This window comes from Anticarsia gemmatalis, chromosome 11 (assembly GCF_050436995.1).
Source record: "Anticarsia gemmatalis isolate Benzon Research Colony breed Stoneville strain chromosome 11, ilAntGemm2 primary, whole genome shotgun sequence".
Lineage (NCBI taxonomy): Eukaryota > Metazoa > Arthropoda > Insecta > Lepidoptera > Erebidae > Anticarsia > Anticarsia gemmatalis.
In genome coordinates this window covers 10,785,904-10,809,695 of record NC_134755.1, presented here as the reverse complement: position 1 = coordinate 10,809,695, position 23,792 = coordinate 10,785,904, and the positions used below count along the sequence as shown (strand labels likewise).

Below are 23,792 nucleotides of genomic sequence, written 5' to 3'. Positions count from 1 at the left end.
AGTAACTTATCGCACAAATCATGTAAACAAGTGCAATTTGTATCTATGTGTTCCATAAATAGAATAAGGGGTGTAAATATTATTAACAATACTGTTATATAGTATAATTATATGTTATAGGATGGCTTGAATAAAATAAACATTCATTGAAAGAAAACGACTTTTATTTTAAAAAAATCACACATCCATAGACAGTTATGCTCCTAAAAAACCCTATAGCACTTTAAAGTTTTTAAACCTATCTCGGTATGTATACGTAATATTAATTTGCTAAGCGGGGAACTGAAAGTTCCGACTGATCGGAGTACCTCAATCGAAACGACGCGCATCAAATAAGGTATCGTTACCTTATAATTCTCATCGCGATAAAAAGCCATTAAGCAATTTAGTACTTTAACACTTTTCTTAATTTTCAACTTGACCTAATTTTTATTTTCTTTCAGGGTTGCCATATCAAATAATATATTCTCCCCGTGGGGTCCAGCTGCTTTTAGTAAACAATCATACCTTCTCCCGAGTGAACAGGTACTCTGTCGCGTGGAGATGCTCAAGCACTTTGTCCAAGAAGTGTAAGGCTAGAGTATCCTTCAAGAATAACATTGTGACAGCACGGAATTTAGAGCATTGTCACCCCCCTCCGAGATTTAGTACCACAGATACCGGATTGTTTATTAAATGGTAGATCTGAAGCTCTATCAAGTTTAATGAAGTAATGTATTATAAGTATCCTGATTCTAAATATTGAAACTATTTGTAATCCCTTAATAGAATGTAAACTATGAATGGAGTTAATAAAGCAAAAGTAGTTTGTAGGAATAGTAAGTGGCTTTACCATAAATTGCGTAGCATATGCCTATTTATTGTACACATGTCATATGATTCGTGTCATCATTTGCTCGTGTATCTATACTAATATTATAAAGCTGAAGAGTTTGTTTGTTTGTTTGTTTGAACGCGCTAATCTCGGAACCTACTGGTCCGATTTTAAAAATTCTTTCGGTGTTAGATAGCCCATTTATCGAGGAAGGCTATATGCTATATATCATCACGCTACGACCAATAGGAGCAGAGCACCAGTGAAAAATGTTACAAAAACGGGGAAAATTATGATTCTCTTATGTAACGCAAGCGAAGTTGCGCGGGTCAGCTAGTATTCTATATATATAATAAACCATAAGAATAAAATGTGTTATCTTTTTAACATAACATGAGCTAAAGGTAAAATGAGGCTTGTAAAAGACGCAAGACGTCAAACGCAGGTTCGACAGATTCACGAATTCCTCGAATTGCATTTTCGGAAAACGTAAAGTATGTATAGAATAAATAAATTTAACCCATTAATGTCCCTCTACTGGGGAAGGGTCTTCTATCGCAATGAGGGAGGGGTTAGGCCTTAAGTTTACCACTAAATAAGTCAAATTAATATAATATTTGCGGGTTGGGTCTTAAAACGCATGTATAATTGTATATTAACAATTAAAAGTGTTAAGGTACATCTTCTGCAACAAAAAAGAAAGGTCAGGTTTTGTGTTTCATCATTTTATTCTAACGTCAACAAGTGCTTTATGACAAAGATTCGTAGAGCAATATCAGTAGCTGTTCAACAAAACTAACTGCAAACAAATTTTCAGGTTTCTCAATACAAAAAATCCAAGTAGGCAAGCGAAAGAAGCCTCTTCTCATGTTGAACAAACACACATTTGCCCAGACGACAAGTGACCATCGATACTGGAACTGTAGTAGGAAGTACTCGGCTAAGTGTCCTTCCAAACTGAGGTTTGATGATGATGGGAATCTCAAACATTATGAGATTGAACACAATCATAGTCCACCTTCGCTGTTCAGGAGTCATGATGGCAGTTATATAAAGTTGTAGAAGAACCTGTGTTTATTACTGTAGATATATATCGCGCTACAAAACTATGTGTGTCTGAATATAGCAACAAGTTATTTGAAGAAAGCGAAAATTTGAAGAAGAGGAGCAAGGATCTTTTTTTTATTTAAATTTTAGATCAACCAAATGTATATTTTTGTTATAAAATGTAACTTTATTATTTAACTGACTCAAACTTTATTTTATCAATATCACTATAATTAGTGCTTAGTCAAATGATTTATTAGAGATTTAGAAAAACTATTTAATAAAATATTGAATGTTACTATGTAAAGTAGACGTATTGTCCTAGTTTATTTTTAGTCTAAAAAATACTCATGCGATTTTTGCATACCAATTTTAATAAGTACTCAAAAATGCAATATTTGTGTTTAGGTGAAATTTTATTTGATGAGGTAGTCAAAGTGTGTGTGCTTTTACAAAATTAAATGCGTGTTAAATATTCCTTTGTTATTTTATTTACTCTCTCCATTACCAAGCAAATATTAAAATCGAAATAAACTACATGTACCTGCTTATTGTACCTAGCTTTATATATTTTCATTGCGTACTTAGCTTTTAAGTCTATAAAACAAGTTTTATTTCCAGGTCTCCATTATGAAATTATAAATACAGGTAGAGGCGGAACAGTAATGTTGTTTCAACATTATACTTTTTCAAACAGTTGGAGATCAAGATGTTGGTATTGCTCCAAAAGAAGAACTCTTAAATGTCCGGCTAGAGTATTTATGGACGTTTATGGCAATATTTGTAAATATAATATTAACCATAATCATTGATAAAGGCAAAATTATTTAAATGAAACTCACACTAAAGTTATACGTAAATCTAAAGTGGTTGTTTGTGCCGTCCTGTGTCAGAAAAACAATTGTTAAAAAGTACAACAAGCAATACATTGCCAAATAATATACGTTGAAGTTGCTAAATTTTTATTTGCTCAAATCGTTACGAATATAATAATATGTATAGATAAACAAAAATCTGTTCATTGGCATTACTTACTTTTAGTAGTAGTCTGTCAGTTCTGTTAGTATTGTTCCCGAACGAAACGTTTTGACAGTGTCAAGTCCGCCAAGTCAGTTTGACGGATGACGGGTAATAAAAGAACGTAAATAAACACTTTGTTTTATCTGTTTATACTAAAACTCTTTAAATTACAAACAAACAAGTAATACTTGTGTTAAATAATGTGTTATATTTGTGAAATTAAAATAAAAAAAAGAATTCATGTAACATAACCTCAAACATATTCAGCTAAGTTTGAAAAGTTTTATATAGTGAAGTTTAAGTAAAGTTATTGCCTTGTGAAGATAAATAGTGAATTGTATAGAATATAGTAAGTTACGAGTGTTTTTTTTAATAGTTTTAACGTGTTTGTTTACCAATTTGGCGCGAAACTCCTAGACAGCAAGTAAAGGTAAGTACCTAGTTTGTAGTTGAGTTTAACTGTTATTAACAGGTTCCACAGGATTATTAACTGTATTATAAAATTAACGACATCGTCAATTATTAAAAAGTTTTAATATAATTTACTTCAAATAACATATTTTGTACAAATTGCCATATTTAGTTTTGACAGAAGAGACCTTTTGTTATGACCTACATTACCACTTGTAAGTTTTCTAATATAACATTTCTTTGGTTATACAAAAGGGTATTAGCACATTGTTAAAAGATAATTCATATACAAGGCTCTCTAGATGTTAATTTAAAAATAAGGATTGATTTTAAATTAAACATTTAAATATTAAAGGAACAATTTCCATCGCTATCCTAGTACATCCTTTATCATTGTTTTATTCACCAATTAAAAAGGTTAATTAGGAACCTACTTATGTATATTGAATTTGTTTTACACTAGGTACCTAGGTACTTTCAAATGAAACTGCTACAAATATAGGTAAGAAGAATTTTCATGTTACTACATACCCGATTAAATCTTTTTATGTAAAGTGTAATAACAAATGTTTATCTTAAAATTGTTGTTGTAAAAGTAATATATAAGTGATACTCTGTGTGCCTTTATAACCAAGTTGTTTCTATTATGTGTACATTAACATGTTAAATTTACATATTTATGTTAGTGACTTTAGCTTTTTATTGCCTGGCAAAATTTAGGATATGTTGTCTGGTTTTCATTATCTTTTCAAGATAATAACATGCATTCATAGGTGCTGTACACTAAAAATAAACCTCGTTAAATTTAGGTAAGTAATACGATTACATATGCATGGAAACTTCAAACTACAATACTAGCTTGTTATGCCAAGATAAAGTTATGAAAATTGTTTTAAAATATTAGATTATTGATTTCAAACTTTGACAATAGAAAAAAGTAATTCTGTATATTTTATAAGTAAAAAATAAAGGGCTTGCCTTCTAGGTATACTACTGCTGTTAACAGCATAAACAAATTTATTGTTGATGAAATAAAATAATGGAAATAATGTTTTTACATTTATAGTCAATAAAGTATTACAGATAAATTGAATAGTTTATAATGTTATAGAAATAAAATAAATTAAGCTTGGTTTGAATAAAATATATTCAAAAACTGTATTTGCGTTTTGATGAAGAACTCCTAAGTCTCCTTAATAACTATATTCTTTTCTGATTGAGACTGAACTTGTACCCAAAGTATCACCAATAGTTCTATCAATGTTGATGGTATCAAATTTCTACATTATTAATAAAAATAAACAAGTCACATTCTTATTTTACAGTTCTAAAACAACTATCTGAGAATTACGTACAACCAATGAAAAAAGAATTCAATGAGAAACTGAACAGGCTACTTACCCGCAAAAAAAGTAACAGTGCATACCTCATTGATGGAGTACGGTACCAGGACTTCATAAGAGAAGTGAAGGAAATAAAAAATAAATGGAATAAGAGCTTTGAAGATTATAAAATGTTAGCCAACTATGATGTTATAGAAGTGAATGGCAAGGAACGATTAATACAACCGAAAAACGATTCAAACTGTTGCGGTTTGAAATTTTACGTTTCAATGGATGAGTTGTTTGGTGTTTTACATACTATGCATTTATTGTTTAAGCATGCTAATAAGGAAGTACTAGAAAATGAATTGAAAACTAAATATTGTAACGTTTCCAAAGAAGTTATTAGGATATATTTAAGCTGTTGTAGGGTATGTAATGAGAAGGAATGAAATATGCAAGGTATTTTGGTCTTTATAAGAAAAGTCTGCGATTTAGATGTTAATTAGTGTATGAATATATAGTACAAGCATTTGATTTAAGTTTTTATGTACATTTATTAATGAAATATAATAAAATTAACTACCTAAACTCTCTCGTGGTTAAATTTTATTTATAATCTGCTGTCTTACTGGTTGTCTTATTCCTCATACAATAATTATTTTAGCAGTTAGAAAGGTTAACTTAATTAACTTTTTAAGCCTATGTTTTTATTTTATTTCTTACCATGGTGTAAATAATGTATTTTAAAGAAACAAATAAATTTTGTTAAAGTTTTACTGACATTTGTTTTATTGGCCACCATTATTCAACATTTGTGAGCAACTAAAACTTAATAAGTTTTAGTATATGATGCAAAAAAACTACACTAACTTCCAAAGAGAGCACTTTTTGGAGATCTCTGAAGCATTTCAGTATGATTTATCTTTTAGGGATACAAGAAGAATGGTAAAAAAAGGTATCATGACATTTTTCTTTGTAAAAAATTCTCATACAAACCCATTACCTTCCAGTGAAATTCATGATCTCAAGAGGAGGGGATAGACTGATGAAGCTTGGTGACTTCACATTCACGAGGGTCCAGTTTCAAGGAGACCACTGCTACTGGTCCTGCTATACTCACAACAATCATGGGTGTCCAGCCAAAGTGTATACTGAACGGAACACTCTGATGTATGCTAAGAATCTTCATAATCACCCTCCAACGGAATTCTTCGTTTGACGGCTACGCTTAATAGCATAATATTTAGACTATAGAAACGAGACATTTTCACTAACGAGATTTTGACGGAGAATGCCTTTTTCGTACGGATACGCATTTTTTCTCTATGAATTTACTAGAGGTACAATCATAGGAGGATCTGGTATTCTCCTGTTTTCTGCGTGTCTGTACGACTTTCGGTCATTCAGATCTTGATTTTTTTACTTATACTTTACTCAAATATCTTGAACGAATAAGAAAGTTTGCTTGTAGTAACTTTATTGAAGTACCCTCACAGGCTGTAGTGACTTTGTCTTCCTGACGTTTACTTTTCTAGTGTCATATTTATATTGTACTCTTTTATCTACGATGTTTAAGGCGTGATCAGACAGAAAACGATGTATTAATATTGCTCTGAATATCCGCGTGATGGCAGCTGCTCTAGTAGAACGATCATGCACTGAAGATGCGTAGTGACGCATCAAAATAGTCATTTGGAAGGCTTGAAGTCCGGTCCCCACTGCGAGCGAAACCTGGCTTACTTAATACTTAACGGGCAACATAGTTTACTCCAGGAACACGAATTTATTATCTTCTAGGGCAGTTGCTGACACGCGGAGTAGTCACTTGGTTAAATTACCCATTTAATTTCTCATAGTCGTATGTATATGATCACGCCTAAACAATTACTATTAGATCTCATATCGAGGCAAAAGGAGTCGAACAAATAACGCAAATATATTTATACTAACGCTTTAAAACGACTTCTCTATTATAATATTTGTTGAGATTCAATAGTTTTGGGACCATGTCGATTATGTTACCAAGGTTTCGAAAAATTCTTGTGTAAAGAAAATTTTCGATATTTATTTGGGATCGATAGATTATTTGCTCAAGCGATTTGTTTGTTCTCCATATAAAGCAAATAAACCTGAATAAATACTATGAAATACTAATAAAAATGCGCGTATTTTGCTTGTGGCTGGAACTAATGTAATGATTACAATTCATTTTTAAACTGTATTTTCGAGAACTGTTTCTTGTGAAACTGCTTGAAGGCTGCGGACAATTTTCCTTTCGAAACATAATGCCAAGTTCCGAAAATCAATATGAGTACCTAGGTACCTTGCCTTTGGTCCAAATAATAGCTTATTTCGACTATTTTGCTCCAGCTGTGGACCAGCACGGATGGCGGTACGCCTATAGTTCTGCAGTCTTTACAAATTTCCATTTTCGTAGTAAAATAACGTAAAGTAAATTGGCCATTGACATCTTAAGATAGTTTCGACTGTTGTTACTTTTTGTTTTCGCATGTTCTGTACTGTTTGTAACATTCGTCTACAATAAGTAACAATGAGTAACTTTTTGTTGGTTAGATTATTTACTTAATGTACAATAGTTTTTAACAGCGATATAACGTACTTTTAGACCGATTTATATCTATATGTATTCTACTTCAATAATCTAATATAATTTAATGAATACTGTTTATCGAAGCCTTGGTTTCAGAATCGACTCTAACTTTATTCTAGATCTAACTTGTAACTAAGAGTCTAATAATGAATCGACACATTTTGATGACTGGATCATTCTTACTTGACGGCAACATTATAGACTAAAGTGAAGGACAAATTCGTATTTTATTCCTATTTTCTTAGACCAATGTATCGACTATTTAATGTACACTGAAAAAACGGGCCAAGATAAGATAACTTTATAGAAATATATATTTATGAGATGAGATGCTGCGTTTTTAGCTAATGTAAGAATGTTCTTCGAAACTCAATGTCGATTCAATCTAGTATTTTATAATAATCTTATACTCTAGGTGCTAATATGTGATAAAACTACCTTGTGATCTCTTATGTATTTGTGGATTCTTGCCTTTATTTTCATTAGTAGTACAAAACTTAGTGGCATATTCAATGTATTTTCAGTATTACTTACTTGTGTTCCATTGCTCTCTATTTTGTATAATAAAATCGAATTTTATACTTGAATGTCTTTTTCCTTCTTACCCAAAAATATTCCTTGAAGAGTTTGTTACTGGTTTTTACTGGAAGGGTATATTTTCATAGTGAGGACAATGATAAACCTTAGTCAATGCTTTCAATGACGCTGTGTTGATAACTAGGAGAGTTCACACATAGAATAATACAGTATAGAAAATATTTTACTTTTTGAGATTGAAAACCTGGTGAAAAGAAATGAAATAAATCATGATGAAAAATGATTTCTAGAAATGGTTGACACTTATGTGCTAAATTAATAAGGAATGCTCCTCAAAATTTGTGTGTGAATTCTGAGTCCTAGTTATCAACCAAAATAGATAACTGTAAGTAGTTTTTCTTCTAGCACACTGCTTTTAGTAACTACTCTCTTTAATAAACAATTGTAATTGAAACTTTTATTTTTTTACAGCAAAGAGAAGAATGCGTATAGGCAAAGACGCTTTCTTCATCCAGTCTATGAGGGGAAAGCCGTTGATCGTTTACAAGAAGTACACATACTGTCGTCATTCAGACCGCAACGGTATAACAAGATGGACGTGTTCTACACACTCTTACAAATCGTGTAAAGCTGTTGTCAAAACTGTAGGAAAGAATATTATCGAAGTAAAAGGCTACCATAATCATGACGCTTCAGATTTGCAAATTAATCGCCCAAAATCAGTCTACGATTGGTCTTCTTTGTCCAATCAAATTCTTATAAAGTCTTGTGCTGGAGAAATCTTCTTTTAGGATCTTTTCGCGTAGGTTTTTCGAACTATCCTGTCTTACGTTAGATCTTATAAATTGTTCTAATAGGTTTAGAACGAAAATCGGTCTACGATGATTATAATTCTTCCGTAGAGATAGATAGATAGATTAATTCATTCTATAGCTACATGAATATGCTTTTTCGAAAGGCACATCTTACATTAGATTTCTAGCTACCGCGCGTTAGTATGTGTACGGCTTGAATAAAATGTTTGTAGTTAAAAACGCGCGTTCAGCTATGCAAACGTTCTCTTATGGTGCCCTTTTCGAAATAGCATATTCAACTAATTAATTTGAAAGGAGTATAGATGGTAGATAAAATCTTGTCAAAATTATTCTACAATTCGGCAGCTGTGAATTACTGCATTTAGAATATAATACTAGTCAAATTTTATATTCGTTTCGAGGGTTTCCTCCTTTGTTTGAACTTAGTAGATAATAGGCCATAATCAGTTGTTAAGAGGTATAATTTTACGCATATTTGTTAGACAATATATCTTGCTGAGCTTAGATATACTCAATATAATGCAACGTATGATACTTTAATGTGATAATTCGTATTTTGTTATAGGTAGTTATAATAAGTAGTATATTTTTGCCTAATAATTAAAGGATACACACAACTACAATGATCTTTTGTGTTGAATCAGAGGGCATTAAGCTTGCTACACAAATTCGGCTCGGCAATATTTATCGAACAACAAATCCGACTCGACCCACTTGTTCGGCTTGTGCCGATAGGTTTATTATCTATACACATGGTTTTGCCGCCCGGCTAGGCCGATTAATGCCGAACGGAATGTGTGCACTAAGTCTTAGCTAAATATTTGTCTCCGAGCTTCCCTGTGTACGTTTTTAGATAATAGAAATCGTAACATAGACTGAATTTTGTCTGCCATAATGACGTCAATTTGCGAAAAGTGTGACCCATATGACGTCATCATGAAGGCTGGTACAAATCAATTTTGAAAAGGGCGTATCTCACATTGCAGATACATAAGACATGTGCCCTTTTCAAAATAACCTCCATCGGTATCAAATAGATACCGTTCACAAGCAATAAAACAGAATTTTGCCCTCATTTAGTTCAAATGAGCGGTTTCAATGTAGTCAATTAAACAATGAAGGTTTTAAAATAGTAGTATTAGATTCTCACATCATTACTTTGATTTGATAAAGTATCTAAGTTATAAGACTTTACATATCTTTTATAAGTAACTGATTTATAACTAAGATATAATTTCATATTATATATAATGCAACGAGTCGATGTTACTCGATTGAAGCGTCGTTTAACAAATAACCAGGTCCTGACTGAGCGAGCAGCCTCGCAAGGCAATATGTAGGTCTCTTTTCTTTCAGACCGAAATGAGCGTGACCGAAATATTGCCTCACGAGGCTGCTCCCTCAGTCAAGACCCGGCTAATAGTTAAGGTATAATAACCTTTAATTTTTCAATCGCGTTTGAGAAGTGTATATGTCGCGAGAGTTTAAAATCGTTAAAAGATGTCATTTTTATAAGTCCATTGCTAAAACCATTCCTAATGGAACCTGATACGAAATAATGGTAAAGTTTAGTATTAATTTGTTTTAACAAGATCTCAAAATTTTCAAGTCACGTATTTGGATTATTTTTAAGTTAGAAAATAGTATTTTTTGTAGTATTCTAAAATAATATTGTAAACTATAGCTTTAGCAGTAGCTTGAAATAAAACTGCAGTGATATATACTACTTTTATTATAATAACCCTACACTTACCAATTTCAATGCTGTCATGACTGTGACATACCTCATTAACCAATTCATTAATCAGGGATAACAATAGCCCATAGCCCATAGCCAGTTGCACTCACCGGTTGGTAAACGATCTGTGGGTGAAGCAACCGTTGGCGCGGTCTTTCCATAGATGGGTGACCGCATGTGGTATTTGAACTGGGCGTCTCCGTGCTTCGGAGGGAACGTAAAATGTCGGTCCCGGTGGTTTTCGATTAAGATAACAGTCGTTAAGCCACGTTAAAGGCCTTCGGGCGGCAACAACTTTGATTTTGAACAACTTTGACACTAGGTTGACCACTAACCATACGATAAGAAGATGCAGAAGATAACAATATAAAAATATAACAGAGTAGTATTATGTATACAGCATTTTAATTAGGTGGGCAGCGAATATGTTGCATCTTGTTGTTCTCTATTAAAACTTATTAGAGCGTAACTGAATTAAATCAACGAAAATACTGCACCCACAGCCTTAAAGTTTTTTGCCCCTGCCATAAAATCTAATTTATAATGAAATTCATTATAAATTAGATTTTTTTTAAATAAGATTTATGATGATTATTAATTCAGTATTTATTTTTTAATTCTAAATCTTTTGGCCCAAAACAGAAACAGAAATAAGGCGTCCTACAGGAGATAAAATCCATTTGCCAGCACATTTGCCCAAAAGAAATGGCAAGACTATGAGAAAACGTTGCAGGCACTGCTATAATGTCGATAAAAGAAGAGTCCAAGTCTTATTTGGCTGCCAAGATTGTCCTAGTTTTCCGGGATTATGCCTGGGGGAATGTTTTAGAATTCACCATAATTATTAAATATTGGTATGGTTGTATAGTATAATATGTAGCGCGATTCTGTACAGTTGGTACTTTCGAGTATCGGAAGTTTGACATTTAAGATATATTATTTTCTTGATTTGTACCCGGATACCTTACTTAATAAAAATTAAGCGATCTATGTTTTTATTTTTGATATCACTCCAAACGTTTGTTTGCTGGCACATTTCTTAATCAAAATGGCATTATACCCAAGTCATGTTTGTTCATTCAGTGAAAATATAAAACTGCAAATATTTTGACAGGATCAGTAAATTGGTAAAATAGTTTTGGATAACATGTACGGGACTCGTGGTCATAAGCAGTCCGAATAAGCAAACCGAGATAAATATGTATTAATTACTGATTAATCTATAAATATATGCAACTCAAAGGACTGACTAACATAGCGATCTATCAACGCACAGCCCAAACCACTGGACGGATCGACCTGAAATTGGGCAGGCACGTAGGTGTTATGACGTAGGTATCAGCTAATAAATCGCAGGCGACCTGTAGTGTTAGATGAAAGTCATGCGACGCGAAGGTTCAGTTATAATGATTTATTTATTGTTTTTCTTTTCAGTTAAATTCGAAGTGTCGAGGAACAAGAAAATGTTGATGGTTGTGAACGGTTACAAGTTTTCTTTACATTATATTAGAAATACGAAACAAAGATGGCAGTGTACTCGACGAAGTTATTTTGGGTGTAAAGCTGTTGTACACAGGGTTGAAGGCAAAGTCACGCGGTTTAATATATTCCATAATCATGCGCCATGACATAGTACTAAACTAGAAAATAATTTTGCATAATGTTCTTAATTTATTCATTCTAATTTATAAATACCAGTGTGATATTAATTGTTTTAAAATCTTGCCGTTTCCTCTCAAACGGAAAGAAAATGTATGTATAAGATAGGTTTTACGTAATTTTATATGTAAATTAAAATATTGTGATTCAAAACCATGCGCTTTAAATTAATGGTATATTTTTTTAAATACATCATTCATAAAACTATTCATTGTTGTCTCTAATTTGTAACAGTATCCTATTATTTTTACACAATAAGTAAGGGTGAGTTAGTGTTAATTGCTTTAACCCTTTGACCGCCACGGTCGGCTATACTAGACAAATCAGAATGTGCTCACGACGCTATATTTTGTCGAAAGCGTCGTGAGCGCGTTCTGATTTGTCGAGTATAGCCGAACGTGGCGGTCAAAGGATTAAGTAATTTCGCTGTAAGCAAACCTCATAAAAACTAATTATGATACATTTTCAGAAAACAGCTCATGGAACCAGCTTCCAATTTTAACAAGCGTATGGCATGTTCCTTCAAAAAAAGTGAAATCCAAACCGAGAAAAACGTTGATTCCTCATGAAAAGAAATGTCCAGTTTGCGGTGACGTATGCAGTGGAATCCATTACGGTATCTATACATGCGAGTCTTGCAAAACCTTCTTCAAAAGAACCATTGCCTGTGAAAAAGCTGCAATGTACAAATGCAAGTTACGCACAGGTACTTGTCGCATGAACGCCAGGTCAAGGACCTCTTGCAGGTACTGCCGATTCAAGAAATGCATCAAAGTCGGAATGGATCCCGAATTAGTGAGAGGATCAAGGGAAGGGGACAGAAGATCTGATTTATATTTAAAAGAATATAGTTGGAACGGAATAGAATAGGAACCAGTTTCAGAAAAGCTGAGCTAGTATTAGGTCAGGGGAAAAGTCTTTTCGTATTATAGTATGTATGAACTTGTAATAGAATATTTTCTCTACGCAAAAAAGCTCGACATTTGGGTACCTTACGAGCTCAATGAAAGAAACCTAATAAACCGTGTACCTACTCATTTGTGATTCTTGAAGCCAAAGAGATTTTATTGCAAGTTCATACATACTACAATGCGAAAAGACTTTTTCCCCGACCTAATATTTTTTAACAACTGTAGGTATTTTTTTTATTCTTTTTTATCACATGTGCTAATGCATAGAAACGCCGGGAAGGGACTTGCTAGAAAGAAAAACACAGATCACATCGACAATGTCTTGAAAAAAGGTCAGGTGCGTAGTTTTCGACATCGGTGGTCCTATATGACAACATGTATGGAAGTGAATAAGGCAAGGGAAGTTTGTAAGGATCGTAGGAGCGTTCTTTGAAAAGGCGTGATATTATGTATATGTATATACACATGTGCTTGTGTATGTATACCAAGCCGGTGTATGACAAGACTGAGGACTTGTTTTGTTAATTTATTGAAGATTGTTTAATATTTATGTTCGATAGCTGCTACTGTTGTTGTTTAATATAGATAAATGCACTTTATTTAACATGTACCATAATTGGGTATTAGTTGTGTAATGTGTAGTTCCATACCTACTTAAAAAATGATTTTTCATCTTTATGTATGTTTCCTCGAAACTTACTTTTACAAAGTATCTTGTAAGATCTGTTTAAACGTAAAAAATCTCTAAATGTAAAATATGTATGTGAAAATAATATATGTATGTGCAAAATATGTGTAATAGCTCTTGTAAGTTACGTACTGCCATTAATTTTAAGTAAAAGTAGGAAGATAAAGTCCATGTTAACAAACAGTATCCGGCAAGAAATCCTAAAATATACAATTCTCTTCGATTTTTTTGTATGTAAAGTTTACTCTTCCTAAGTTTGTGTCTATTAAATCAATAATATATGATTCTGATAAGTCAAAAATAATAAAATATGAATAATCAAAATTATTATGAAATCTAATTCAACTTGTTTAAATGATAATGATTGTATATAAAAGTACAGTGAGTATAATTAAGAAAGTGCCAGTATATCAATGTAAGAGAGATGTGCCTTTGGAATGAGACTATACAAGATATAGGCTACATAAAGACTTTGTCGTTTTTGAAATTGTCTGCGTTCCTCAAGTGCTGTTCGTTCAATTTGTCCATGTTATGTTACCTTTAATTTAAACCAGTGGTTCCCAACCAGTCCGTGGACCACTAGTAGTCCACGGAAGTCAAAAAATGGTCCGCGAATGATTTTAAAATTTTAAATTGTCAGGATGATTATTACACTTTATTTTTAATATACTTACATAGTGGTCCCCGCTTACGAGAATCCCGGCCTAGAAAAAGTTTGGGAGCTCCTGATTTCAACCAAATTTTGGATGTATACAATTTTTGTAAATTTTTGGAAAATGAAAAAGTTGATTATAATTTTTTAATTTACCTAGTCGTTTTAGGTATTTTTAATTGTGGTGTCTTATATATGAATCGTTGAATTTTATATTTCAAAATGAAGTGCAGCTGCTAGAAAATGATCTTATTTTTAAAGTATTTACGAAATACGTCCTAGTTGAATTAAATTAGTAGGAAGAATTTATTAGGTTGTAATATTTCATTATGAATGCGAATTGGAAAGACCGTTTTGTATTGAATGTTGATATTAATCTTGAATCATCCGTCTATTACGTTTTGGCAACAGTCTTCCTTCGACTGTATTTGGTCAATTCAGTACAATGATACGCTGTGTATGTGTATACTTTTTATGTCTCTTTATTTTTATGGGGTTACCTACCCCTTACTATAATATACAGGATGGAAAAAAAAATAGTTAAATGTTGAAATGTTGTGTGTCTGAATGATTGATGTTCTATGTATTCATCCTGTATACTATCACAAATGTTTTTAATTTGTAATAAAATTTTGTTATACATATATTTTTTGCATTTTATTTCAATTTACTATTTTTTTTAAATAATCAAACTCAGCCTGTAATTTCCCAAAATGGTAAGTGAAACTAATCAAAACCCTTTGTAGTTACGAAAATAATAATTAGAGGACATCTTTAAAGTAAAATTTTCAAGCTGTAATTTTATTTTTACATCTATATTTAACACTTACGCTATTTTCCAGTGTACTACCAAATGTGTCCGATATGCGGTGACATCACCTCGGGTATCCACTACGGGATTCGAACCTGTGAGTCTTGCAAGCTATTCTTCAAGAGGACCATACAACTGGAGAGAGAAAACGCTTACTTCTGCTCAGCTAACATGAACTGCCACATCAGTATTCACACGAGAGCGTGGTGTAAACTTTGTAGGTACAAGAAATGCTTGACTTCAGGCATGTTACCAACTTTGGTTACGAAGAAAAAATCTTTGGTTCCTCAGAATATGTAGTTTTTACCATTCACTAAGCTACGATATATATTCGATATGTAACATCACTATAGTTCATGGTTTCGGTTATAGTAGCTAAAATTTGCTACACATATTCGGTTCGGCAATATTCATCGACTCAAAATCAAAATCAAAATCAAATCATTTATTCATATAGGTCAAATGCTGACACTTATGATAGTCAATGATACAAAGAGTGAATTTACCGCCAGTTCGGAAGGTAGGGCCAATGAGAAGAGCTGGCAAGAAACTCTTGGCCACTCTTTTTAATCGCCAAATGGTTTTAACAATATAATTATGTCTGGTATAAATCATTGATTATGTAAGGAGCTGCTACCAACACCACCGAAAACACTTTGATCATAAGATAAATTAAATTAAATCAATATAATATTAAGGTGCTAGTAAGCACATAACAAGTGTATTGGAAGCATGCTGGGAGCATCTACCTACACAATGATAGTATTGCAATCATAAGAGGCATCTCAAGAGCATACTATGGCACAATGAATTAATTATATTGATTTATATGTATTTTCTTGAAAATTTTGGCAAACTCGCCATAACCAGAACTCGACTCACTAGTTCGGCTTGTACCGATCGGGTTCACCTACACGTATTCGATTTTGCCACTCGGCTAGGCCGATTAATACCGAAACGAATTTGTGAGTAGCAAGCCTATGCAACTTAGAGACTGATGAATATGTATTTAAAGTAAGGATCACATCGGGAAGAGCATGAACTGACGTCAAACATAGTGTTGAAAATATTTCACTTATTTTGTTTTGCGATAGACTTGGGGTATTTTCTATCGGCTGGATCCTATAAGATAATAATTTTAAGTATACATAAGTTTGTCTTCATAGTTATTTCTTTATACAGCAATTTATACCAACGGTGAAGGTAAAATTTAAAATATTTACTGCTATTTATCAAATGATGTCCTCATGATTCATTGAGTGCAATAAATATAGATATTTAAGTAAAAAAGTAGTTAATTATAAAGGTATCGTCCATAAAAGACTGCTTTGGGATACGTTAAAAGTAGTTTTCTACTTTTCTTACGTTCGGACAGCTTATATTTGGCAGGGATTGTAGTTAGTAAATAATAATTAACGGCCAGTTTCTTGATACATAATAATATCTAAATTAACAGCTAAAGCTATTGATTTTTTTGTCATTTAATTCAATTCGTGAAAGAAACTAATTTGGCTAGCAATTTTGCTATACCCCTATACTTTTGCTGTTAGTTTTGATAAAGAAACTGGGCGTTGACATATAATATAATTATTGTATTAGCCTCCTATATTACTTTAATTATGTTTTTAGTTTTGCATACAATTAAGCGTATTATACTTATTATGTGTGTTGTATTATTTTTATCGTTAAAATAATTATACTTTTACCTTGGATATTTATAGAGGGTTCATACATTAATTACCGTTGTTCATTAGGTCGTATTATCTCTTCTTATTTTAGTTAGATTTTTAGCTTTTATTGGAATGAAAATCTATAAAATTATATTACAATATATTACAATTAAATAAAATTACAGTTTGAAAATTATATAATTTATAAATAAATTAATACTATATATAGATAATAATAATATGTATTTAAATTGACTGTGATTGGTATACATTTTTTACTTACTAGCTTACCTAGTATTAAGATTTAAAAAAAACACTGTTTTCTTCTTTTTATTATACAATAAAAAAACGTTTCTTATACTTAGTAATAAATGTTTTATGTCCGGTTTCTAAAGTACATTAAGCGGTAGTTTATCTATTCAATAGCGTTTTTTATATGAGTTTAAACGCTATTGAATAGATAAACTACCGCTAAATGTACTCAGAAACTGGTAGTTAATAACGGACTTAAGATAATGTAATCAATAATTAGTATATAAGTTGGACTTCGAGTGCAATCAAAATTAATAAGATATTATTGAGAAGACTTAATGTTGTAATAAGGATGTTTTTATTATTATTAAATATATGAAAAAAACTTCATTTAAATTTTTGTACCAATAAAGAAACCAGTACCTTTTCCTATTGCAATACGCTCATTGCTCAATGCGAAATATGTCATATCGTAAAAAATGCTACATTTACTTATAAAGTACCTTAGGTTATATTTGACGATGTGCTCAAAGCACAAACCGAAGTGAATAATTGATATAAAATTGGTACAACGAAGTGCATGTTAAAAAATCGTTACAATTTAAAACGATCTCATTTCGAAACTGATCTTTACATTTTTCATTTCGTTGCAGAAGGCGCACCAGACGCAGTGATCCCTCGCTACAGTTGGTCTCGGCAAGGCAACGCGATCATTATCCTAGGAGAACACCGGTTCAAAAAGCGATCCAAACATAGGAACCTTCGTCAGGAATGTCATTGGGTCTGCAACAAGTGCGACAAAGGGTGTAAAGCGAAGCTAACCACGTTGAATGACGCGATAATCAAAATATATAATATACACGACCACGAAGGATTTAGGAAAGTTAAATAGTATTTAGAGTATTTTTTAGTTTTATTTTGGCTTTTATGCATACAGATATTGTGGGTCGAACGACCTGTAGCGCGATTCTCTACCACTATCGACTATCGACAAACAGCTATCGGAAAAAATGTATGAAGATCTAATCAGCGCCTCTAGCGGAGGCTGTAGGAGCTATTTTAAATGTACATTTTAAATGTTATACTCGATGGTACCGACTGTGAAGAATCGCGCTATTGTATTTTCATAAAACTTTAATATAGATTCCAGGAATTCTACTATTGGCCTTCGTAAAATGAATTCTGTTAAACAATTCCGTGTTATATTATGAGGTAGTCTATCTAGCCAAATACATAATATATATGGGTTATATATACCCTGAGTACCCCGATCCCTAGGGCCCCCGTCCCGGAGGACCCCGATTCATTTTAATCTTAATAAACTATTTTAAAAATAAATCGGAGTCCTCCGGAACGAGGGCCTCGGGGATCGCGGTACTCAGGGAATAACCCATATACATTCATGGGTACCCATCGTGAACTAGGCTAAGTGCTATTCAAACGGGTGCTCTAGATGGACTACCTCTACATTATTACTACATAGTTGATGTTTGTGCAGAGTTTATCATCTCCATTGGTCTTAAATCCTTTTACTGGGTACCGTTTGATATTAAGTTGTATAAAAGCCTTAGTTTTAAGTGCGGTTGTGCATGTTCTTGTGTATTGCTTGTCCAGCGAGATTTGATAAAGAATTTGGATTTAAGAACTATTAGGTGCGAAGCGAGCAGTCGGGTCCGAAATATCGTTGATACTTACTCCAGAATGTTGTTAATCTAACTATCGTTGACGAATGCCAAAACCTGCGAACCATCTTCTGCGAAATATGAATCAACTCAAGCAGCTGACGCGGGCCTGTACACTTTTTACTTTACATTTCACTGGAATTAGGCTTCAAAAAGAGGCATGAAATTTATAGATATATTTAAGAACAAAACTGATGTTAATTTTTATTATTTTTAAATAGTTCTGTTTCTACTAATTTACTTCGATCGTCGCCTGATGTCTAAATGAATTTTAACACCCATCACACCATTTAATTTTGAAATATTACTGACACACAGGTACGATTGAATACATATTAACAAAAGCTACAGACGGATTTGAAAAGTAAGCGTTATTAATGTTAATTCTAATCATTTCTCGCTGGACAATGGTTGTGATGGTTTTGAATTTGACACTCCATTGATAATATTATTATATAGTATTGTTGAAGGCTATGATGTTGACTAATTACGGATATTTAATCATTGTTACCCGAAATCTTTCACTGTACAGGTTCTATCGTTATAATGATTTTATTCATTATGACTACAAGACGTCTGTTTTTCAAGTAAAAAAAATCAAGTTTACTGTATTAAGGTCGTTCTTTCGATGTTTTGATTTGCTCAATATTTATTTCTGAATGTTCAAGTTATTTATGAAATAAATTGTTAACCTCTACTTGTAAAACTGAAGAAACTCCCTCTCTGGTTCCCTCCCCGTTTGAGAGGAGGACCTTTACCCACCAGTGGGATGGTAAGGGGTTAAAAATGGACCCTCTCCTTCTGGCCTAAATCTATTGTAGTTAAACTATCTCTAAAGTATGATCTAGAAATTGTCTACATTTTAAGAAATACGCTTTATCTTTACGTGAGTACAAATTGAATTACTGTTAAATGTATTTTTTCACAGAGATTGCAATGTTAAGATATCTTTCATTCATGTGGGAGTTGTTTTAACTATCTGATCCATATTTGTGCACTTTTTAAAAGACTTGACATGATCTTTGAAGGTAGAGCTGATTTTATTTGAACGGTGGTTTAAAAAAAATCCCATGTGAACGAAAGTTTTTCCACAGAAAATGTATTGTCAGTCCAAAATTTTCAAGCACCCGCGAATTTTGGACATTTCTCTATAATTGCACTCTTTACTAGCTTTTAAATCTGTTTAGCGATGATGAAAAGATTTTACTAGAGATATTATAAATCTTTAAATCGGGTACCTTTATTTATTAGTTAGTTAAGTATATAAAATAAGGTTTGAATGGTCATCTTCCAACATTTTATTATTTTATACACAGTTTTACACGTCTTCCTTGAAATTTACATAAATACCTTTTTCACAGTGAGGGTTTCTTGACGACTAAACCGGTTGGGTAGCCGCTTAAGTCTAATAGTTGACAGTGAATGAGCGGCAACGGCGTCGTAGGGAACGATGGGTTCATCTTCATAACATATTTTGTATTTAAGTCATTTGCAAAAACAGCATTTATGTCAATTCAATTATTTATGCAACAGTTAGCAAAAATACGTGTCATTTTCAATAGAACGTTTTGTATGAAAATATGATGTAATTGTTGCTCTCGGTCCACATTCTGAACGCAGTAACTATAAAATTTCATTTGAAGTTAATATACAGTAATAATTTTATCAATATTATCTATAAAATTAAATATACTTTACCTGTATTAGAGGCGTCGCTTCCCGCGTTGCCGTTGCCTTCGCTCCGCTGTCGTAGACCTAACCAATGCTTGATACCTAACTCAGACTCAAATTTAAGCTCACACAACGCTATCGATTACTAAAAATTGCCTTGAGGATTTTTTTATGGATGACTCAAAATTAACATTTTATTACTGATTTTTTTATAATTTTATAGTATCAAGCACTTTTTGCAATCAGTTGAGTAACAAATTATGATTTTTTTATTCTCCTACGACCATTATTTTATAAGATCATTTAGAAGTACATTATTTATTTTTGTACATCTGCTTAGTTAAGATAGTTGTAATATTTGACCAAATAAAGATTAATTAGTAATTTATTTGTTTTCTTTTCTGTCGAAAACTTAAAATTTGTCACATGATAATTTTACACAGTTACCGAACACAAATGCAAACAGCTTGCTATATGTTTGTGAAATAGAATTCCAAGGATTCACTTGCTCTAAGGGTGAAGGAAAACATCGTGATGAAGCTTTGCGTGTCTAAAATTTGTTTAATATATTTCTTGATGGTATGCACGGTCCCCAAGTCTCACTTGGCCAGCGTGGTGGACTCAAGGTCTAATCCCTCCCTTGTTCGGGAGGACCCTTGCCTAGCAGTGGGACTGTAATGGGTAAAAAAATAGTCTCATTACTTTTTTGACACTCTCTGTAACGCTTTCACAGGTGCTCTGTAATTTTGGTGTATGGATATGATTTTCCAATATTTTCAGAATTAAGTTATGAGACTTATAATCGAACGGTGTCATGAGTAAACTAAGAAACATGTAAAGTTTCTTTTGAGCACCAGCATTATAGATTCTGTTAATGGAAATTAATGGAATTATGCAAAATTAGGTCGGTAAGAGTGTCTGATTGCTGTATTTAATTAGTAAAACGTAAAACCTGCCCCTAAAATATTGCTTTTTGATTCACAGGAAGGAAAAGAAGAAGAAAAAGGTCTAGAGAAGAGATGCTAGCAAGAAAACGCGAGAACGAAAGATTAAGGAGACTGCGAATCAAAAATAACTTTCCTGAACTATACGCTAAAGAAAGACAACGAATTAAAAAGAATTATCTACAGAAAAAGAAAATAGAAAATTTTCTTGGAAGTTTTAATAAATTAGCAAAGGATTAGGATGTAATTATTTATTGTTAGCTACAAACTAACAAAATGCTATAAATAAATTATTAATCGTTACCTGTGTTTTTGTCTAATCATTGAACCCTTGGATAGGTAAGATGTGGTAAGAAAAGGTAAATAGTATTAAAATATGACACTCGAATCTTTCCTACTAAATATGCTGAAGCCCGTATTAATTACAAAATATTATATTTTTATAAATACAAAGCTATTATTTTTAGAACACATTAAATATTTGAATTCTTAATTTCTGCTTTCGAAAGTAACAAAAAAGGAACGTCACATTCCTGAGCATTATATTCTGTAAATACATGTTATAAAGTACTTACCAGGAATTCAGTCTTTCGCAGTTAGAACGCTATACTACAATGTTTAAACATACATTATATACTGTTAATAAATACTTTGTTTGCAGGTAATCGAGATGACAGCTACGTTTGTTACGTGATCTGTGAAAAATATGACATGAAAGCGAAAAATAAAGCAAGTAAGTTATCCACTTAACACTAAGGCCTTTCGTACACTAGGCTATGCAAATCTCACTCAACGATTTAAGTCTTCGCCCGTCATAAAAATCCATTGAAGTTCATTCACGAGTCGTGTCGCCTTCATTCTTTCTGTGACTAGAAGATTAAAGATTTGCGTAATCTTGTGTACGAAAGCCCTAGCTCGATCAATTATATCCTTTTACGACGTTCTCCCACGTTCTTCTTGACGCAATGCACTTAAATTAAAACGTCTTTCCCAGATCCACGAAAGCCATTAACCGGAGCGGAAAGAACGAGGCAATACAGAGAACGACTAAGAAGAACGAACCCTCAAAAATATGTCGAAATTTGCAAAAAGAACTGCTTGAATACGATTTTAAAGAGAAAGAAAATAAAGGATATGACTGAAGAAGAAAAGATTCAGCAGAGATTGAAATGGAAGAAGCAGAAAAGAGAAGCGAACAGGCGAAAGAATACAGAAAAGAGAAAGTCTTGAACTGATTATAAATCTTCATATCATTTCTCATCAATGTCAAGAACTTTTTGGTCTTAGGTTTGAGCTCAGAAGATTATTTCGCTACCTTTATTGAGCAGCTGTCGTAAAATATTACGTGTCATGTTTCGAGAGAACATTTTTTTTACGTTTATATTATGCGCTACGATATAGTCCGACAACTTCGTAAAGCTGAAATTGTACGATTTATCTAGAGTATAATAAAAAATCCGCGTTTTTCTAAAAAAAGTAGTCGTAGCAAGCAGGTACCCGCTGCATAAGTCTGCGAGTGAACGACACTTTAAATTCTAAATTTTGTATGCCTTTGCTCAGTGTAAGTTGTAAAGAATAGAGTGTACTGTTTGGAAAATGGTTAGGAAACTATGTCATTAGGATAGTAGAAATAAAGGTGAATCTCGATATATTTTCATTCGGGACAAAGCTTGTCTCTAAAAAATACTTAGTAGACGCTAGACTAACATGCTTGTGCATTACTTATTGACTAATTTTACGCATATTTGTTAAACTTTTAGCCAAATATTGTAATTGTTATTATTATATTTATGTAGTACAATGTGTTCGTTTAGAATAATGTCTTACTTAATTAAAGTTAAAGCACTTTTAATCTCTTTTGTAAGTTGTATATAACTATGGTCCCAATTACTCGGGTCCTATTTGTGGGCCGTGGCTGTGTATTTTCTAATTTTTGTTGAAATATTCTTAAGAGTAGCCTTGTAAAAGTCATTGATATATGGCAATAAGTTCGCGTGTTTATTACATGGAACTAACATGTAAACAGCGAATCGTGGTTGCATTCCTACTTATGGTTGGAGTATAAATAAAATAGTATAAAAGTGTTACCAAACTAATCAATCGATGGTAGAATTAATATTAATCGTAATGGGTCGATAGTTTTTACTTAACCAATCAGTCAAACGACCGATGTTCGTTAGATTAATGTGGTGACACCTGAAGGCGGTGGTTCACGCCGCGACAGAGACTGCGACCGTTTCTTGACTTAAAGTACTGCACGTGAAACAGTTCGCAAGCAAAACCAATACAGGAGGATAACTGCCTTCGTGGCGCAGTGGTTTAGGTCGCCATGCCGCTACCTCTATTACCTCTATTGCCTCGGAAGGTCGTGGGTTCGATTCCCATACGGAACAATTATTAGTGCGATCCCATCCATTGTTTGTCTGGTTGTACTTTGTGTTCGTTGTTTGTATGTTTGTTAAAGTCCCACACGACCTCTCGACGCACTGGCAGTGGCGTGGCGACCATTGCGCCACAGAGGCCGATGAGATCAT

At 32.7% G+C, this 23,792-nt stretch overlaps 1 long non-coding RNA gene across 1 annotated transcript; it reads left to right on the top strand.

Moving 5' to 3' along the window:
- Positions 1-386: 386 nt before the first annotated feature.
- On the top strand, positions 387-7,809 carry LOC142976450 (uncharacterized). The gene is made up of 3 exons (XR_012959654.1): positions 387-709; positions 1,632-3,311; positions 5,628-7,809. It is a non-coding gene; the product is annotated as an uncharacterized LOC142976450 (long non-coding RNA).
- The last annotated feature ends 15,983 nt before the right edge of the window (positions 7,810-23,792 follow it).